A 20,000-nucleotide genomic window follows, 5' to 3' on the forward strand; every position below is an offset into this window, starting at 1 on the left:
TGGTGTCTCTCTCTCTCTCTCTCTCTCTCTCTCTCTGAATATGTTGGTTTTGTTTATTTAAGTGTGTGTGTGTGTGTGTGTGTGTGTGTGTGTGTGTGTGTGCAGAGAGAGAGAGAGAGAGAGAGAGAGAGAGAGAGAGAGAGAGAGAGAGAGAGAGAGAGAGAGAGAGGCGTATCTTTGGTGTGGTGTGACATGATGTGGTTTTGGTGTGTGTGTGTGTGTGTGTGTGTGTGTGTGTGGTGAGGGGAAGACATGAGGTAGCATAAGACTTTAGGATCAGTAGAGTTATCTCTCTCTCTCTCTCTCTCTCTCTCTCTCTCTCTCTCTCTCTCTCTCTCTGCAATCTAATCAATGTTTTTGTTTTGCCTTCCTTGCTCCTTATTGTTGTTGTTGGCTTTGTTCTCGTGTTGTTGTTGTTGTTGTTGTTGTTGTTGTTGTTGTTGTTGTTGTTGCACCTGGTTAGTTTTCGTTTTTTTATATAAAGTTCAATAAGATTTTCTAATTCAGTGAAAGCTGAAGTAATAGTAGTGGCAATCATACTAGTAGTAGTAGTAGTAGTAGTAGTAGTAGTAGTAGTAATAGTAGTAGTAATAGTAGTAGTAATAGTAGTAGTAGTAGTAGTAGTAAAATGTTCGAAAAATTTACATAACATTGAACAGTAAATAAATAAATGATAACAATAACAAAAACAACAACAACAACAACTACTACTACTACTACAACAACAACAACAACAACAACAACTACTATTACTACTACTACTACTACTACTACAACTACTACTACTACTACAATGACAATAACAAAATACATTCAACTTTGTCATACCACAACCACCCCTATAACTTTTTTTCCCAATTTCTTCCTTTCCCTCTTTCATTCTCTCTTCATTTATCTGCCTATCTACCTACGTATCTGCCTATCAACCTATATATCAATCTATCTAACTATCTATCTATCTATCTATCTATCTATCTATCTATCTATCTATCTATCTATGTAAGAGCCAAAGAATAACCAACAGCGCCATCTAGTTGAGATGAAAGGATCTGCAAATATATTCTAACAATGAGGAAACGTAAATGTTCCGTTATTTGTACATATTGTAATGAAATATGTCTGGGATGAGTGACAGCGCAGAGACAGAGAGAGAGAGAGAGAGAGAGAGAGAGAGAGAGAGAGAGAGAGAGAGAGAGAGAGAGAGAGAGAGAGAGAGACTATAAAGGTTAAGAGAAGACGGATGAAAGAGGAAGGAACGAAGAAATCAGAGAAGAAAGAGGAATTAAGAAAGGGTGGAAGGGAATGAAATATGGAGTAAAGGAAAGGGGATGCAAGGAAAGATAAAAAGGAGATGATGGACAGAAGGAGAAGAGGTGGAAAAGAAGAAAGGTTGGAAGGGGGAAAGGGGAAGTGAAGGAAGAAAATGGAGTAAAGAGAAAAGGAATGGAAGGAATTATAGGAAGGAGGAATGAAGGGAAAAAGGGAAATAGAAGAGAGAAAGAAAAGAAGCATGATACAAAAAATAAAGAAAATGAAGGAAGGAAAATTGAATAAAGAAAGGAAAAAAAGAAGAGATTACAGGAAATGAAAAAGGAGAAAAATTAGTGAAAAGAGACGAAAAACAAGAAGAGGAAACGAAGGAAAACAAACAGGAAGGAAAAAAATGGAAGGAAAGAAGAGAAATAGAGAATAAGACGAAATAAAAAAGGAAAAGAGAATGAGAAGAAAGAAAACAAAGGAAAAAATAATGAGAGGGAAGAGAAAACGAACAAACGAGAAGAAACAGTCAAAGAGTGAAAAAATGAAAGGGGAGAAGGGGAGGGGAAGAAAGGGGAGGGGAATTGGAAGGGGAAGGGGAAGGGAAGGGGGAAGGGGTCAGCCTGTCCAGCACACACCTTCCCTCGTCCTTGACCAGGCGTGTGGGGGTCAAAGGTCATGGAGAGAGGAGTTAAAGATGACCTACTAGAGAGAGAGAGAGAGAGAGAGAGAGAGAGAGAGAGAGAGAGAGAGAGAGAGAGAGAGAGAGAGAGAGAGAGAGAGAGAGAGAGAGAGGGGGGACAGCATGCACGACTGTCTAGACTCATATGCTTCTCTCTCTCTCTCTCTCTCTCTCTCTCTCTCTCTCTCTCTCTCTCTCTCTCTCTCTCTCTCTCTCTCTCTCTCTCTCTCTCTCTCTCTAGTGGGTTAAGGTCAGGTCGCGTGAGTCAGCTGAGTGAGAGTATACCACGGAGGGATGAGTCATAGGTGAGTCACATCCACCACCACTACCATCACCACCTGTTCTTCCTGCCACCTGTCATCCACCACCACCATTGTCGTCCTTCCACTACTACTTGCCATCCACCTAGCATAGTCTGTCATCCATCTATCCATCTATTGCTCCATATAATCCACCTACTGTCATCCGTCGTCATTATCCACCTATTGCAGTCAGTCACCCATCTACGTGTTACTGCCTCATCCATCCACCCACTTACCACAGTCCACCTATCCACTTACTATTGTATTTCATGTACTACTACTGTCACCCATCACACATCCACCCATACATCCACCTACCACCTTCACTGCTCCCGTCCACACTCCACCTATTCCCAGAACCTCCAAATGTTTCGTCTAATCCACTAATGTAACTTCTGGGTACAACTTTCGTCCACTTGTACCAATACGAACCACTATTACCACAGTCTGTGTCTATGCCGCCCCTCTGCCGGCCACCGCTATCCTGCTACCACAATCACAACCACTCATTAGTAGTTAGAACCTATACAACAACAACAACAACGACACTACCACCACCACCAACAACAACAATAAAACTACCGCCACCACTGATAACAACAACAACAACACTGCTACTGCTACTACTACTACTACCACTACTGCAAGAGAGAGAGAGAGAGAGAGAGAGAGAGAGAGAATGAAAGAAAAAAAGAAGGAAAGAGGAAAAAAAAATTATCCAGTCATTCTTTCGTCATTAGTACAAGTTATGACAGAGATGAAGTAAGAAAATGACATGTAAGTTACGAACACACTCACACACACACACACACACACACACACACACACACACACACACACACACACACACACACACACACACATTAAGGTTAGACAGATCACACTGCAGAGGAAACACAAGAAGGAAAGCATTTTGGAAAGATCGATAGAAGGAGAAGGAAGAGGAGAGAAGGGGGAGGACGAGGGGAAGAGGAGGAGGGATAGAAGAGGAGGGGAAGACGAGAAAGGGAAGAAGAGAAGAAGAGGAGGAGGATAAAATAGGACTGAAATAGGGGAAGAGGAGTAGGAGAGGAAGACGAGGAAAGGAAGAGGAGAAAAGGAAGACGAGGTGGGGTAGATGAGGAAGGGAAGAGGAAGAGGAGGAGAAGACACAGGAAGGAAAATGGACGTGCAGATAGTCAGGCGAGCGCGATTCAAGATTACTCATGGGAAAATGTCGGATCGTGTGTGTGTGTGTGTGTGTGTGTGTGTGTGTGTGTGTGTGTGTGAGGGAGGGTGAGAGCGTTCCTAATCCAAATGAATCACGTGAATGTCTGTGTGTACGTATGTCAGTCTGTCTGTCTGTATGTATGTATGTACGTTTGTCTCGACACTCCCTGACCTTTCTGAGAGCGAGTGTGACATAATATCAGGAAGCGAAATTTTGACATAACAATCTTGCGTAAAGAGACAAAAGGTGATGACTTTTCTCTCTCTCTCTCTCTCTCTCTCTCTCTCTCTCTCTCTCTCTCTCTCTCTCTCTCTATCTATCTATCTATCTATCTATCTCTCTTTCTCTCCAGTTTGTCAGAATAATTCAACTGTGATTTTTTTTTTTGTTAGTGGTAAGGTGAAAATGTCTTTTTCTTCTTTTCTCTTTATCTTTTTATCTTTCATCATCATCATCATCATCATCAACCAACCAACCAAACAAACAAACAAACAAACAAAAAGAACCACCAACATCGCAACTCTCAACAACAATAAAAACAAACAAACAAAACAATCACTTCAGAACGAGAACAACAACAACAACAACAACAACAACACCCCAAACCAAAAAACGTAAACCAGCCGTTACCAGTGGACCGTCTCTCTCTCTCTTTGGAAAAACACAGGAAGACGGGGGTGCCAGAACCTACCAGTCAAAAAGTGAAGTTACCAGTTGACTCTTGCATCCGTTATCGGGGCAGGACAGGGAGTGCGTGGGCAGGCGGTTTTACCCAACGAGCCTGAGGGAGAGGAAAATATCATGATAAGCAGGATGAGGTGAAATTTAACGAAGATAACAACGAAGGGGTTGCCACATGTATGTCTGTTGGCTTCTTGCAGTTTACTGTTTGTTGTTATGAAGAAATGCTAAGGTACGATTGTAAAAAAAAAAAAAAAAAAAAGCTCTAAAGACAGACAGTTTTAAATTAAAAGAGAGTAGTAAATTAAGTTTAGGTTAAATTACTTCACTTTAAGTTAGGTAAACGCTGATGAAGTTATCTGTTAAGCTAGGTAAGGTCAGGTACAGATAACTTAGGTAAAGGCGGATGAAATCAGATTAGGTCTGTTTAGGTTACTTCAGGTTAGGTTAGGTTAGGGTTAGGTTACACTACGTTAGGTTAGATACATCTGATGAAGTTAGATTTTAGGTTAGGTTAAGTTAGGTAGGATTAAGTTAGGTAAAGACTGATGAAGTTTGGTTTGTCTAGGTTAAGTTAAGTAAAGCTAGTGAAGTTAAGTTCACTTTGTTTAGGCTAGATTGTGATAGGCCAGGATGTTAAGATAAATTGCGTTAGAGTATGTTAATTAAAGCTCGTTATAGCACAGCTACACCTGACACTGAACACGACTGGAGATACTCAAATATATTCTGAGGTCTACATTTTGAAAAGCTTGTAGTATTTCTAGGGGCCACAGAGACGATTAATCAGGCTCCCATGTTTTTTTTTTTTTTTTTCAAGTAGCATAATAAGGGACTTCAGAGGCGGGCAATACTGAGAATACTAAAATATATTCCACGGTAGTACATATTTTGAATCGTTTTCGCCCATCACAAGGTCATTTGCAAAGGTCATTTAAATGATAATTAAGTCAGGTTCCAGTGGATGTTTTTCCAGTTAAAGATGCAGAGTGCCTGTTTTTGTATCACTGGAATCATGAAAATGCCCTTCAAAGCACCAGTAAGAAAAAAGAAGACTAGAGCACATTAGTTATGGCGACGAGGTGAAGACCTGTATGCTGAAACGTGTTGCTCTCTCACTAAGACCATTCTCAAAGGCCCAGATTCTCAAGAGTGTTTCTCCTGTTAGTAATGCAGAAATCTTGTTAATCTGTCACTAGGGTCATAAAAGCACCCTTAGAGTCCCGTGTAGCTTCAACTAGAGTTATTTGAAAGTAATGGAAATGCGACGCGGGAGTGTTCCGGAATATGGACCGAAATGTGTGAGAAACTTGTCCTGCAATTTGATCTAGAAGCAAGACCACTCGGTACCAGAGGCGGGCACTGAAGGAGGTGGTGCATAACTCGGCACTGCACGGAAACTAAGGAGACATAATAGTAAGATACGAAGGTTATAGATAAAATTGTAAAGCGTAGGAGAGAGGCTGAGAGTGTTCAGCGTGGAGATGGAGGTGAGCTGAGTGTCGTGAAGATGACGACTATGACGACGACGACAACAACAACAACAACAACAACTACAACAACAACTAATAATAATAATAATAATAATAATAATAATAATAATAATAATAATAATAATAATAATAATAACAATAATAATAATAATAATGAGAAGAAGAAGAAGAAGAAGATACGAGTATATGTATAGTAATGATAATAAAGTTACAAGTGCAAAGAATTCCAAAATAAGCACGTCATTCTTACTGGTGAAGACGTCTGTCATGTATTGAAAGTGTAGACTGGTCAGGCAGAGATGGCGAATTTTTAATAAGCTTAGGTGAGTCATCCAGCACGCCAATGCAGAGGCTCATCCACAGCGGGAGTAAGGAAGAGATTTGGGACAAGAAGACTAAGAGGATTCAGGATTTAATGGGGATAAAAAGAGAGAGGTTGCCCGGGTGAGGCGGCGCCGGTGAAGGAAGCTGAGACGCGGCGAGGCTTTTGTGGAGCGTCGTGTCATCCAGGTACTGCGAGGTGAAGGTGGTGCCACACGAGGCAGCTTTCAGTAACATATTAGCTGCCTTTTCCTCTTCGTTTGTGATTTATTATCCAAAATAAATACCAAACGGCAGGATTTTAGCTGTTAGAAGATGTGCTGAGTCATTGGGAAGATTCAAAAGGTTAGAAAATTCATGAATGAGGATGATAGATGGAAATAGGTAGGTATATATGCTTCATCCAGGGACTGTCACTGTAGGCCTGATGGTGGCTTGCAGCTTCCCTTATTTTTGTATGTTCTCGTGTTCCTGGCTAAAGGTGGCAGCACGCAAGGCATTTTTCTGCAATATATTAACCTTTTTTTTTTTTTTTTTTAATTCGTTTGTGTTTTGCTTTTCGGAATGAACAACAAACAACATCAAGAGATTGAAAGTAATGGCTAACAGTTTGGCTATGGCAGCTTTGTTACCCAGACGAGTGATCAACACGCTCCCACTCGTGTTTCAACCGCATAACTGAGAATTTCTATTGATTTATTAGTAATGTTGCCAGACGTGAAGGTGCAGAATTGAATGAAGGGATTACGTCAAGTGCTTTGTGAAGACCAGTGAGGAAGGGAATCGCCTACTCTACTTTGGGAAGCTAATGTACAAAAGAAATTACTACAATAATAATGAACTACCACACTAATATTAAAGTAATAGATAGCGTGGATAGGTGAAGGAAAATAGGGGAAATGATCTACTCCAATGACAGAGAACTGATGGAAAGCTGACGGAAATAATAATAAGTAGATACAATGAAGGTGTCATCTGCCACACCGATGGGGAAATAATGGAGAGGCGATGGAGTAAGATATAGATAAATAAAGTAAAAAAAAAAAAACTACGGGAGAAATGAGGGAAAGGTGAAGGAGAAAAGAAGATTGTGAGGAAGAAAGGAAGTGATTCGTCACAATAACACAGAGAGAATGGAAAGGTGAAGGAGAGAGAGAGAGAGAGAGAGAGAGAGAGAGAGAGAGAGAGAGAGAGAGAGAGAGAGAGAGAGAGAGAGAGAAAAAAAATTACATACTATTACGTTATGAAATGATGGCTTAAAAACTGGAGCCACTACAGCATTATTATTATTATTATCATTATTATTATCATTATTATTATTAGCTATATATTTATGTATTTACTTTTTATATTCAGTGAGGAAGTTTTTTTTGCTTAATTTATTGTTTTCTTTTCTTTTTTCTTGTTCATTATACATACGAATATTCAGTTTTCGTTTGACAGCTTCTATACTCTCTCTCTCTCTCTCTCTCTCTCTCTCTCTCTCTCTCTCTCTCTCTCTCTCTCTCTCTCTCTCTCTCTCTCTCCTTTCCTCCATTTTTTTCTTTTCTTGCCTTCTCCCTTAAGTATATCATCATATCGCTCCAAACATACTACTGCTACTTTTACTACTACTACTACTACTACTACTTCTACTACTACTACTACTACTACTACTAGTACTAATACTACTACCACCAATAATTTTATACTTTTTTCCTAAAGTACTCACTTCATCATTTCGTAGAGACTATAATCACTACTACCACCACTATTACTACTACTACTACTACTACTACTACTACTACTACTACCACCACCACCACCACCACCACCACCTTCACCACCACCACCTCACACGTCACTCGCCATTCGCCACGCACCGACACGCACCACCACCACCATCATCACCACCACCACCACAACCACCACCACCTTCACTGCCTTATTTGGCCAAGGAAACAGCATGCATCTCTCCCCCTGCAAAGTGAAAGGCCGCGCTTGGCCAAACAAGGGCGGCAGTAGCTCACTCTGGCGGCCGCAGAAACAACCATATATGAACTTCGGAAGTGTCGGTCATGGAGACAAATGTTGGGTAATTGAGAAGTGCCAACTGGTGCAGCACTCGCTTGGGATGCTCCAAATGTTGTTATCTTCGGCGTTTCCTCTCTTACAGCGTGTTATCAGTCTCTTATTGTCTGCTACTTGGAATTTGTTTTTTTTCGTGTGAAGTTCATGGTATTATGGATTGAGTATTTGTTGCTTTGCGGCTGTGTTTGCGTTTCGTCATGTTATGGTGTGTGTGTGTGTGTGTGTGTGTGTGTGTGTGTTTCGCCTCCCCTCACTGCTCTCTTTAGCCTCCACACATGTTAGCTAAATTTGTTAATGTAGGATTGCAGATGAATGTAATATTGACACTACTACTACTACTACTACTACTACTACTACTACTGCTGCTGCTGCTACTGCTGCTGCTGCTGCTACTACTACTACTACTACTACTACTACTACTACTACTACTACTACTACTACTACTACTACTTTCCTTCCTTGCCATCTCCTAGCCTCCACACATGTATGGGAAAAGTGTTGATAGAAGACTACAGATACGAACTACTACTACTACTACAACCACCACCACCACTATTACTACTTAAAACAAAGATCAAGCACAAATGATGATATACCATTAATTTCACGTGTTCTCGTCACCTAATGTGTGTGTGTGTACTTGATAACTTGTCTCGATAAGATGATATGCTTCAAGTCCCTGTGCCTGTGGGGAGGAGAGAGACACAGCTGGGCCGCCTCAACATAACATAAGAATACAAGGGAAGCTGCAAGAAGCCACCAGACCTACACGAGACAGTTCCAGTATGAAACGTACCCACACATGTTTCCATCTATCACCTCATAAATTTACGTAATGTTCTTACTGACTCATCACTAACAACTTGATTACTGAGTCTATCCCATTCATCTACCACTCTTTTTTTCACCTAACTTCGTCGAGCCTGAACCCATTACTAATTTTGTTCTATTCTGATTACCGACCCTGGGGATTTTGCTTAAGTCACCCTTGTTATGTCCCCTAAGCCACTTTACCAACGAAAATCATGACGATATTCGACAGGGAAAATGTATAAGAGACTATCTTAGATCAGGAACAAGCTAGAACAAGTAGGAATGGACATAAGGTGAACATGACAAAATTTCGAAAAAAATAGGCTTTTTTAATGTAAACTTTGTCTGACCTTGGACAAGAACAACAACGACAATAAAAACAACAACAACAACATTAAAATCAAACAAAGACTCTGAAGATGCCAGTCCCTAAAATTTGAGAAGTGTCTTGAAACCTCCCCTCTTAAAATAGCTCAAGTCAAAGGAAGGAGGAAATACAGGAGCAGGCAGGAGTTCCAGAGATTACCCGTACTTACAGAGGGTTGTGGATGAGGGAAACAAACTTAGCAGGAATGTATAATGCAGAAATATTAGTTTGAAGAGGAGACTGGGTAAATATGTGGGTGATGACGGTGCTCAGAAGCTGCTTTGTGAGGGCCAGGCAGACTTCTGCTACAGTCTCCTTACTCTCTCGTGTTCTTAAGTTCCTAGAAATTTGAGAACAACATCAGCAGTGAAATTAATTATGCTTCTCTGATGTCCAGAGAAGGTGACGAGAATATCATGTTTCTCTCTCTCTCTCTCTCTCTCTCTCTCTCTCTCTCTCTCTCTCTCTCTCTCTCTCTCTCTCTCTCTCTCTCTCTCTCTCTCTCTCTGTGTGTGTGTGTGTGTTTCCTGTTTGTCTGTATGTTCTTCTATTTGTCTGCATATCTATTCATCTGTCTATCTGTCCGTCTATCTATCCGTCTGTCTATTTTTCTTGCAATTCCTATCTTTTTTTCCATTTTATTCTTCGCCTTCATTCCTCTCTGTCTTTTATTACCTCACCCCCTCTTTTTCCCTCCTCTCTGTCTCTCCCTCTGTCTCTCTGTCTCCCTCACAATGTTGTTCCTCCTCCCCGCCGTGCCCCGTGCCCCGCGTCAGAGCCAAAATCAGGCAAGATGTGTCGCATCCTCAGGTGTGCCGCGCGGTCTCTCCTGGTGGTGATCTGTTTTTCCAGGAAGGTTTGGCGGGCGTGACCACCACCACCACCACCACCACCACCACCATTCCTGTCGTGACTAAACTATCGTCACTGCTACTGACTATCACATGAGTCATCTACTTCACCCTCAGGAACCTTAGTGTGATTACTACTACTACTACTTCTACTACTACTACTACTACTTCTACTACTACTACTACTACTATAACTACTGCTGCTACTACTACTACTACTACTACTACTACTACTACTATCATCATTGTCATTATTATTAGTTGCTTTGGTCTGAGTGATGATGATATTGTTGTTTGTTGTTTGGTGTGTGTTTGGTCTGAATCATTACTACTACTACTACTACTACTACTACTGCTACTACTACAACTACTTTTATTATATTACTACTACTACTACTACTACTACTACTAATAATAATACTACCACTACTTCTACTACTACTACTACTACTACTACTACTACTTTTATTATATTACTACTACTACTACTACTATTACTACTACTACTACTACTACTGACATCACAATTGCATAACCACCACCGCCATCACCACCACCACCACTACTACTACTACTACCACCACCGCCACCACTGCACCACCGCCGCCCCTATCACCACCACCACCACCACCTCTCTTCGATTAGGTGAGCTTAGGGTGACGTCACCAGACCGCTCACCCCACCTCCCCCTCCCCCTAGCGTGAGTCGTTCTCTGTCTGTCTGTCTGCCTGTCCATGTCTGTCTGACTCTGTTTCTATCTGTCTGTCCGTTGGTTTGTGTGTGTATGTGTGTGTGTGTGTGTGTGTGTGTGTGTGTGTGTGTGTGTGTGTGTGTGTGTGTGTGTGTGTGTTAATGTCTGTCTGTCTTTGTCTGCACGTCTATCTGTCTGTCTGTCTCTTTGTCTGTTGAATTTCGCCTGTCTGTTTGTCTTTGTTAATGTATTAGTCTGCCTGCCTGCCTGCCTGCCTGTATGTCTGTCTGTCTGTCTGTCTGTCTATCTGTTTTTTTTTCCTATACGTCTTTGTCTATCAGTCTGTCTGTCTATCTGTCTATTCGCCTTTATCTATTCGTCTTTGTCTGTCTATCTGTCTTTATCTGTCTATTTGTCTTTGGCTATCTATCCTTATATGTCTGTCTATCTGTCTTTATCTGTCTTTATCTGTCTATCTGTCTTTGTCTGGCTATCTATCCTTACCTGTCTATTTGTCTATCTGTCTTCGCCTCTCCGCCTTTGTCTATGTGTCTTTGTCTGTCTATCTATCTTTGTCTGGCTATCTATCTTTATCCGTCTATCTACCTTTGTCCATCTGTCTTTGTTCATCTGTCTTTGTCTGTCTGTCTTGTGTAACTGTCATATCCGCATCACAGTTTCACGTGTTGAAGTGACAGGGAAAGCTGAACAAAGCCACGGGATCATCTTTGTGTAATGTCACTTGATTTGTTCCCAGGCATGTGACAGAGCGCTGCGTCGCTTTCTGTTCAAATACTCCACCAGGGAAGAGGTTAGGTTAAGTTAGATGAAGTTAGGTTAGGCTAGGTTAGTAGGTTAGGTTTGGTAAATATAAGTTGGGTTTAATAAGGTTTGGTTAAATTAAGTTAGGTTAGACTGTGTTAGATTAGGTAAGATTTGGTTACGTTAGGTTAAATAAGGCTAGCTTAAATTAAGTTAGATTAGGTTAGATAAGATTAGGTTAAGTAAGGTTAGGCTAAATTAAATTAGGTTAGTTGAGGTTTTAAGTTAGGTTAGGTAAGGTTAAGGAAGGTTTAGTTGAATTAAATTAGATTAGGTTAGGTAAGGATTGAGTATGGTTAAGTAAGGTTTGGTTAGGTCAGGTTTAGTTGAAATAGGTTAGTTAGGTTGAGTAAACGTGATGAAGTTAGATTAGGTTATCTTTTTTTTTTCTCTCTGTCTAAGGTTAGGTTATGTATATGTCAGGGTAAGTTAAGTTAGGTTAGGTTAGGATAGGTTACGTTAGGTTTGGTTATGTTAGGGTAGGTTAGTGAAGGTACACGAGGGAAGGATGGAGAATAAAGGAACACAGATAGGAATGCAGGATATAAGAGTGTAGGATAAGGTCACGTCAAGATAGGATAGGACTGAAGGACGCTCGATTACGAAAAAGGAATTATAGAACCAGGATAAGGATGAAGGATACAGAACAAGGCACTAAAGTAGCCTATCTTTCCAATATTTTACCTTTTTTCTTCCTTTTTCATTTACTTACTTTTTCTTATTTTACACCTATTAATCTACCTTCTTCATCTATTTTATTACTCTTGTTCAGTCTCTCCAATACATTAAAAAGACAGGATTATAGGATATGAGATTGGGTAAGATATAGAATGCAATAGAAAGTGTCGATGGATAAGTGGAGAGAGGAAAGAAGGAAGAGAAGAAACGAGTGAAGGAAGAAAAGGAGGCAGAGAAGGAGTGAAGGAAGGAGAGAAAAGAAGGAAGACAAGAAGTGAAGTACTGAAGAAAGGAAAGGAAAGAAGGAAGAGCAGGAGCGAAGGAAAGAATTGAAAGAAAGGAAGGAAAGAAGGAAGACAAGAACGAATGAAGGGAGGGACTGAAGAAAGGAAAGAAAGAAGACAAGCAGGAGTAAAGAGAAAATATAAAGAAGGAAAGTAAAGAAGAAAGCGAAGAAGGAGTAAAGGGAGAGACTGAAGAAAGGAAAGAATTTTAAGAAGTGGAGGGAAGGACTGAAGGAGAAAAGGATAGGTAACGATAGGAAAAGGATGAGTTTTGTATAGGATAGAGAAAGATTCGCAGGATGGAAGGAAACGAGAAGGAGAAATGTAGGAGGAAGGAAAAATAGGAAAAGATTGAAGAAAAGGAAGGATAAGCAAGACAGACGAATTATTTTGTGGATAAGGAAAGAAGAAATGGTTAATGGAGAGATAGGATAAGTAAATACTGAAAGAAGGAAATGGTAGGATAGAATAGAACTCAAGAATGGGAAGAGAAGATAGGATATGACTGAAGGAAAAGGAAGGATAGAATAATAGAATAAGAATAAGGAAAATATAACAGAATATAGATCTTAGGATAAGGATGAAGGAAAGAGTAGGATAAGATCAAATAAAATGAAGGAAAGGGAAAGGACAGGATAATACTGAAGGAAGGGAAGATAGAATAGAACAAGATAGGAGAATAATGATAAATAAGAGACAGGAAAAAAGATACAAAGGACAAAAAGAGAATTAAAGTAAAAATAGAGGAAGAAAGAAAGAGAGAAAATAAAAGAAATTAGAAAAATAAAAATGAAAGAAAGATAGAAAGTAAACGAGAGAATGAAAGATACAAAAATAAAGACAAAAAAAAAGAAAGTAAGAAAGGAAGGTACAAAGACAGACACAAACAAATAATTCACCAGACAAATAGACAAACAGACAGACAGATAGATACAAGGAAGAGAAGGAATACCAAAAAAATTCAGACGAGATCGAAGGATAAAGTGAAGGTAGCTGCAGGATGTGAGGGAAGGGAGGGAGGGAGGGAGGGAACGATACGAGGAAGGGGAGGGAGGGTGGGGGGTTGGGAGAAGGATCTGAAGGAGGGAAGAGGGGGACGGTATGGAAGTAACTCGCTATAAAAGGAGCGAGTCTTGCCTCTCTCACAGACGGCTGGGCTGCGCTCCTCTCCCTCTCCCTCTCTCCTCCCTCTTCTCTCCCTCCATCACGCACCATGTTACGTCACCTCCCTGCCTCTCTCGCTTCCTCCTCCCTGCCTGCCTGCCTGCCTCTCTCTCTCTCTCTCTCTCTCTCTCTCTCTCTCTCTCTCTCTCTCTCTCTCTCTCTCATCCAATGCTTTTATCCTTGTTTTCATACTCTCTCTCTCTCTCTCTCTCTCTCTCTCTCTCTCTCTCTCTCTCTCTCTCTCTCTCTCATCCAATGCTTTTATCCTTGTTTTCACTCTCTCTCTCTCTCTCTCTCTCTCTCTCTCTCTCTCTCTCTCTCTCTCTCTCTCTCTCTCTCTCTCTCTCTCTCTCATCCAATGCTTTTATCCTTGTTTTCATTCTCTCTCTCTCTCTCTCTCTCTCTCTCTCTCTCTCTCTCTCTCTCTCTCTCTCTCTCTCTCTCTCTCTCCACAATTTTACTTTTTCTCTGTCTTCACCTCTCGTTTTCTCTCTTTCCTTCCCTTCCCTTTCTTCCTTTCCGTGAACTAAATCTTACTCATGTTTTATTATATTCAACATTGTCTTTGTTCTGTGTGTATTTCCCTCTTTTTTTTTCTATTTTCTTTGTTTTCTTGAGTTGTAGATAGAGTATGGTTCTGTTTATTCCATCTTTTTATTTTCTTTTTTTTTCTTTGTTATTTTCCTTTCTCCTTCTCTTTCTCTTCCTTTTCGTTTCATATTTGTTGTGTTTTGTGTTTCGTGAAATATCCCACTCTCTCTCTCTCTCTCTCTCTCTCTCTCTCTCTCTCTCTCTCTCTCTGCTATTGTCCTTTCTCACGTATATAGTTTTGCTGTTCTTATTTTCCTTGCTTCTCCATTCTTCTGTTCCTCCCTCCTTCCCTTCCTTGTTCCTTTCTTTCTTCCTTCCTTAATTCCTTCTTTCCTTCCTTTGCTGTGTGTGTTTCTGATCTTCCTTCTCTCCCTTCCTTTATTTCCTTTCTTCCATGCCCCCTCCTTGGTTTTAGAGAGAGAGAGAGAGAGAGAGAGAGAGAGAGAGAGAGAGAGAGAGAGAGAGAGAGAGAGAGCACTATCAATCAGTTAGTTAATTAGTTAGCTTGTTAGTTAGTCAGTCAATCAGTCATTCATTCACTAATTCGTACATTCATTCATTCAATTACTCAGTCAGTCAGTCAATGAGTCAGTTAATTCGTTACTTAATTAGCTAGAGAAGAAGAAAAAAACATCAGTATTAGTAACATGTATTTCAGTAACCATTATACTATATAGCAACATCGCCACCACCACCACCACTATCATCATCATCATCATCATCATCGGTATGTGAATGCACCGTAAAAAATAAATACAATGGCTGGATCTAACAATACCCAGCCAAGATTCACCTGTTTCGACCACCGCCTCACTGCGCCCAAAATAAAATTAAGTACAATAAAACAGAAAGAGAGAAAAAAAATAGAAATTGATGCTTAGAAAGAAGAAAACAGGAAAAAAAGAGAAGAAAGAAAAGGGAAAAAGAGAATGATATAAAATAGGAAATAAGAAAAGATCATATTAATTAAGAAAGAAAGAAGCTCAGATAAGATAGAAATAACAAACAGGGAATATGATATAAGAAAATATAATGATAAATAAATAAAGTAATAGATAAATATAGAAAAAGAAAATAAATGAGCAGAAAGAGAAGAGAAATAAAGGTAAGACAAAACGAACATAAGGATTAAAAACAATAATAACAACAAAATCAGAAGAATAAAATAAAAATCCAAAATAATAAACGAAAATCAGGAAATATACTAAGCCAATAAAATACAAAGAAAAAAAAGAAAAATAGTACAATAAAAATATTAAGAAAAACAAAAATTACTAACATAAATAAACAAAAATCATCAAGTGAGAGAGAGAGAGAGAGAGAGAGAGAGAGAGAGAGAGAGAGAGAGAGAGAGAGAGAGAGAGAGTTCCCCAGGCAAGTCCGTTTCTCGTCCTCTCTCAAGCATCACAAGTGAGCGTGAATCGAGCAGTTTTTCGCTAAGTCCCTCTAAGCTTTGAGGATTTGTTAAGCTTTGGCCGCGGGTACCTAAGCTGAAGGGAAGAGTAACTGTAGTGTGCTGGCAGGGCGTGTGAGATTTGCTAGCGTGCCAAGTGTGTCTGTAAGCTTTGTGTGTGTGTGTGTGTGTGTGTGTGTATGTGTGTGTGTGTGACTGGCGGCCCGTCACGTATCTCTTTTTAAGTTCAACTGTGTCACTCACTCAAGGGGATTTCCTAATAAGGATCTCTCTCTCTCTCTCTCTCTCTCTCTCTCTCTCTCTCTCTCTCTCTCTCTCTCTCTCTCTCTCTCTCTCTCTCTTTGAATCTGAATCATGTTTTCTCTTTCATTTAGACAAGGAGGTGGTGTGTGTGTGTGTGTGTGTGTGTGTGTGTGTATATGCGCCTACTTCCCTCAAGGTCATAGATTCTCTCCTCTCTAGCCCCGGAACTCACCTCTGAATAGGTCCCTGTCTCTCTCTCTCTCTCTCTCTCTCTCTCTCTCTCTCTCTCTCTCTCTCTCTCTCTCTCTCTCTCTCTAAGCTTAGGCTTAGTGTTCATGTTTGAAGATTATTATTATCTAATATATTTTATGCATAAAGACAATATATTGTGTATCTCTCTCTCTCTCTCTCTCTCTCTCTCTCTCTCTCTCTCTCTCTCTCTCTCTCTCTCTCTCTCTCTCTCTCTCTCTCTCTCTCTCATTTCGACAAATACACACACACACACACACACACACACACACACACACACAGAGAGAGAGAGAGAGAGAGAGAGAGAGAGAGAGAGAGTGATGGGGGAATGTGTGTGCGTGTCCCTCTCCCGCATTTTCTCTCTCTCTCTCTCTCTCTCTCTCTCTCTCTCTCTCTCTCTCTCTCTCTCTCTCTCTCTCTCTCTCTCTCCAGGTTGGATTTCTTATCACACGGATCGTATCACTGACAAAGAAAAGCAAGAGGGGCGTGTAACAGGGGTGGAGAGAGAGAGAGAGAGAGAGAGAGAGAGAGAGAGAGAGAGAGAGAGAGAGAGAGAGAGAGAGAGAGAGAGAGAGAGAGAGAGAATCATTGTGCAAAGACGTTAGACGAGATAAATGACAGACATACAGACACAGAGACAGACAGACAGACAGAGACATACACAGGCAGACAGACAAACACAGACAGACAGACTGACAAACAGTTAGGTAGACATACAGACAGACAGAAAGACACAGGTAGACTGACAGATAGACAGACAGACAGAAAGACACGGACAGACAGATAGATAGACAGACAAACAGACAGATAGACAAGAAGTCAGGGAAGCAGACAAGCAAGCAGATAGACGGACAGACAGACACAGATAAATAGACAGATAGACGGACGGACAGACAAAGATACAGACAGACAGACAGACAGACAGACAGATACTAAAAATAGCAATTGCATCAGAAGCGACAAATTTTAAAACGAGAGGAAATTACAGAAGGAAAAAAAAGACACAAAGAATGTAACTAAACGGATGAATAAGTAAATAAATTAATAACGTATTCAGGGATAACAGTAGATGAGTAAAATACGTTGAATATACAAGTAAATGAAATAACAGAAAAAAAAAATACACATACTAATGACATAATACGCGGGTAAGCTGATAACGAATGAGTAAGTAGACAAGTTAGTAAGAAATATATACACGTGGATAACAATAAAAAAAAAAAAACGATAAACAAATAAAATGAATAAATATAAATGTACGTAACAATATAAAGTAAAAAATATATATAATCATTTGTAATCGAGTTGCAATAAGCAGTAACGTTATGTATGTATTATGGGACCTACTAGTAAATGATAATAATAATAATAATGATAATAATAATAATAATAATAATAATAATAATAATAATAATAATAATAATAATAATAATAATAATAATAATAATAATAATTAATTAAGTAAAACTTCTCACAACGCTCAGAGCCTAACAACACATGATAAGCATAACCTAACAAACATTTTCTAAGCTCTACACACACGTCTAATAACTTAAATAAGGATAATAATAAATAAAACAACATTTCATAACACTAACAATCTAACAGCACATGATAACCATCACTAAACAAACAACCTGTGAGCTCTACACACACCCCTGATTACTGCCACTACTGTCATCATGAATATCACCCGTGGGGCGAATAAGCACACCTGATTGATTAACCTGATAACCACTAACTACTCTTTACATATACATCCGATTGTTAGTCAGTTAGTTAGCTAGTTAGTCATTCAGGCGAGGGTTTTACATACACGCGAGCTTGTCAGTCAGTCAGTCACTCAGTTAGTTAGTCAGTTAGTCAGTTAGTTATTGAGGCAAGAGTGTAGTGACAGTTTCGTGAGTAAAGATGGTTCAGTAAGGACTCAAAATATAGCCAGTCCTTGTATCAGTTCTTCAAAGCACCAGATACCACCAGCAAAGTTACGAGTTTTGTAAGTTTATTTAATAGAAAAATTAGATCACAGCAGATTGGTATTGGGAAGACAGGATCAGCAAAGTTATATATAAATATATATATATATATAATATATATATATATATATATATATATATATATATATATATATATATATATATATATATATATATATATATATATATATATATATATATATATATATATATATATATATATATATATATATATTGTAAACTTTGAGAGCAGTTTACTTTGGCTGCTTCAAATATGTTAACTGTGGAACTGGTCCTGTGTATATGAAGCTTAAAAGATATGAGGAATGTGAAATATTCCTTACAAGAGGAGATGAAAGCGCCTATTGCATTCATTAGAAAGGCATATGTTAAAAAGGATTTGATAGAGGTATTTACGCAGCATAAAGGGTGCAAACAAAATTTTTAAGGTTAGTATAGAACGAGAAGTAATTGGTTATCAAACAGAGTAGTAGATGACTCTCAGATATTATATGCAGAGTCACCAGGGAGCTTTAAAATAAGACAGGATAAATCATGGATAGGGATGACAGGTGCATATAGATGTACTGTAGGTAAGTATGTTTCATACAGGGATTGCCACGTGTAAGTTTCATGCAGGGAATGCCACGTGTAAACTTGTGGCTCCTTGCAGCTTCTCTTGTGTTTTTATCATGTTCTTAACTCACTTGTACTATGAATGTAATATACTAAGGAGACAGCAAGAGACAGGTTGACCAACAAGGCAATTCCTGAACACATGAAACTTAAGATATCATCGTCACCCACACGTCTGACTTCCTCTTAACTCTTCTGTCATCGTCACCAAACGTCTACCTGACCTCCACTTCACACTTCTGTCATCCTCACCCACTCTTCTATCCCGCCTCCTTTTAACATTTGTGTCATCGTCACCCACATTTCTACCTGACCTCTTAACACTTTTGTCATAGTCACTCACACTTCTACCTGACCTTTTGTTTAACACTAATGTTCGTCCACTTAACACGTTCTTGTTAAGTTTGCTCTGTTCATCTATGGCCTTTGTGTGTGTGTGTGTCCGTCGTCACACATTCCGTATTAGCCGGCACCCATGAGTCTGTCGTCTCGATGTTCAACTATTGTCTGACACTCTACAGTAATGAATAAATCAAATAAAATCAACCTTATGAGTGAGTATATTCTTTCTCTTACTAGCACATACAGTACTATACACAATCTCAAAACTTCATAAAATAATCTACAGTTGATGAGCATAAGTGTTAGGGGGCTTTAAAAGGTGATTATATAAATTCATGGATGAGGATGATTATATATATATATATATATATATATATATATATATATATATATATATATATATATATATATATATATATATATATATATATATATATATATATATATATATATATATATATATATAAAATCTAAGACGTAAAAAAAAAAAAAAATCGTCTTATCTAGAGTATCATAAAACCTGTTACCGTACCAATGAAACTATTAACCTTTTCACCTGTATTCACATGTAATTACTAGTATGATGGTTGGAACTTGCGAGATAACCACCTAATTATGAAAAAAAGCGTCATACATAACTTAATAAAATAATCGTCTCTAGAATATTGTGAAGCTAATAACATGGTACTAAAACTATGAAAACATTCAGTTCTACTCACGTGTAATCACCTGCACGATGGCTGGGACACGCGCGATAACCACTTGATTATGGGAAAACACCATACAAAACGTAATGCAATCGTCGTCTCCTTAATATTGCATAACTGATAACGTGGTACTAGAATTATTAAAACATTCACCTG

At 39.1% G+C, this 20,000-nt stretch overlaps 1 protein-coding gene across 1 annotated transcript in view; it reads right to left on the minus strand.

The window, feature by feature from the left end:
• Positions 1-20,000, minus strand: part of LOC135112291 (adenosine 3'-phospho 5'-phosphosulfate transporter 1-like) — a 49,586-nt gene that overhangs the window by 28,875 nt on the left and 711 nt on the right. Inside the window, exon 2 of the mRNA XM_064026598.1 lies at positions 4,143-4,232. The gene's annotated coding sequence lies outside the window, so the exon portion shown is untranslated. The remainder of the gene's footprint in view (positions 1-4,142; positions 4,233-20,000) is intronic.

The sequence above is a fragment of the Scylla paramamosain genome, chromosome 23 (assembly GCF_035594125.1).
Source record: "Scylla paramamosain isolate STU-SP2022 chromosome 23, ASM3559412v1, whole genome shotgun sequence".
NCBI classification, from domain to species: domain Eukaryota; kingdom Metazoa; phylum Arthropoda; class Malacostraca; order Decapoda; family Portunidae; genus Scylla; species Scylla paramamosain.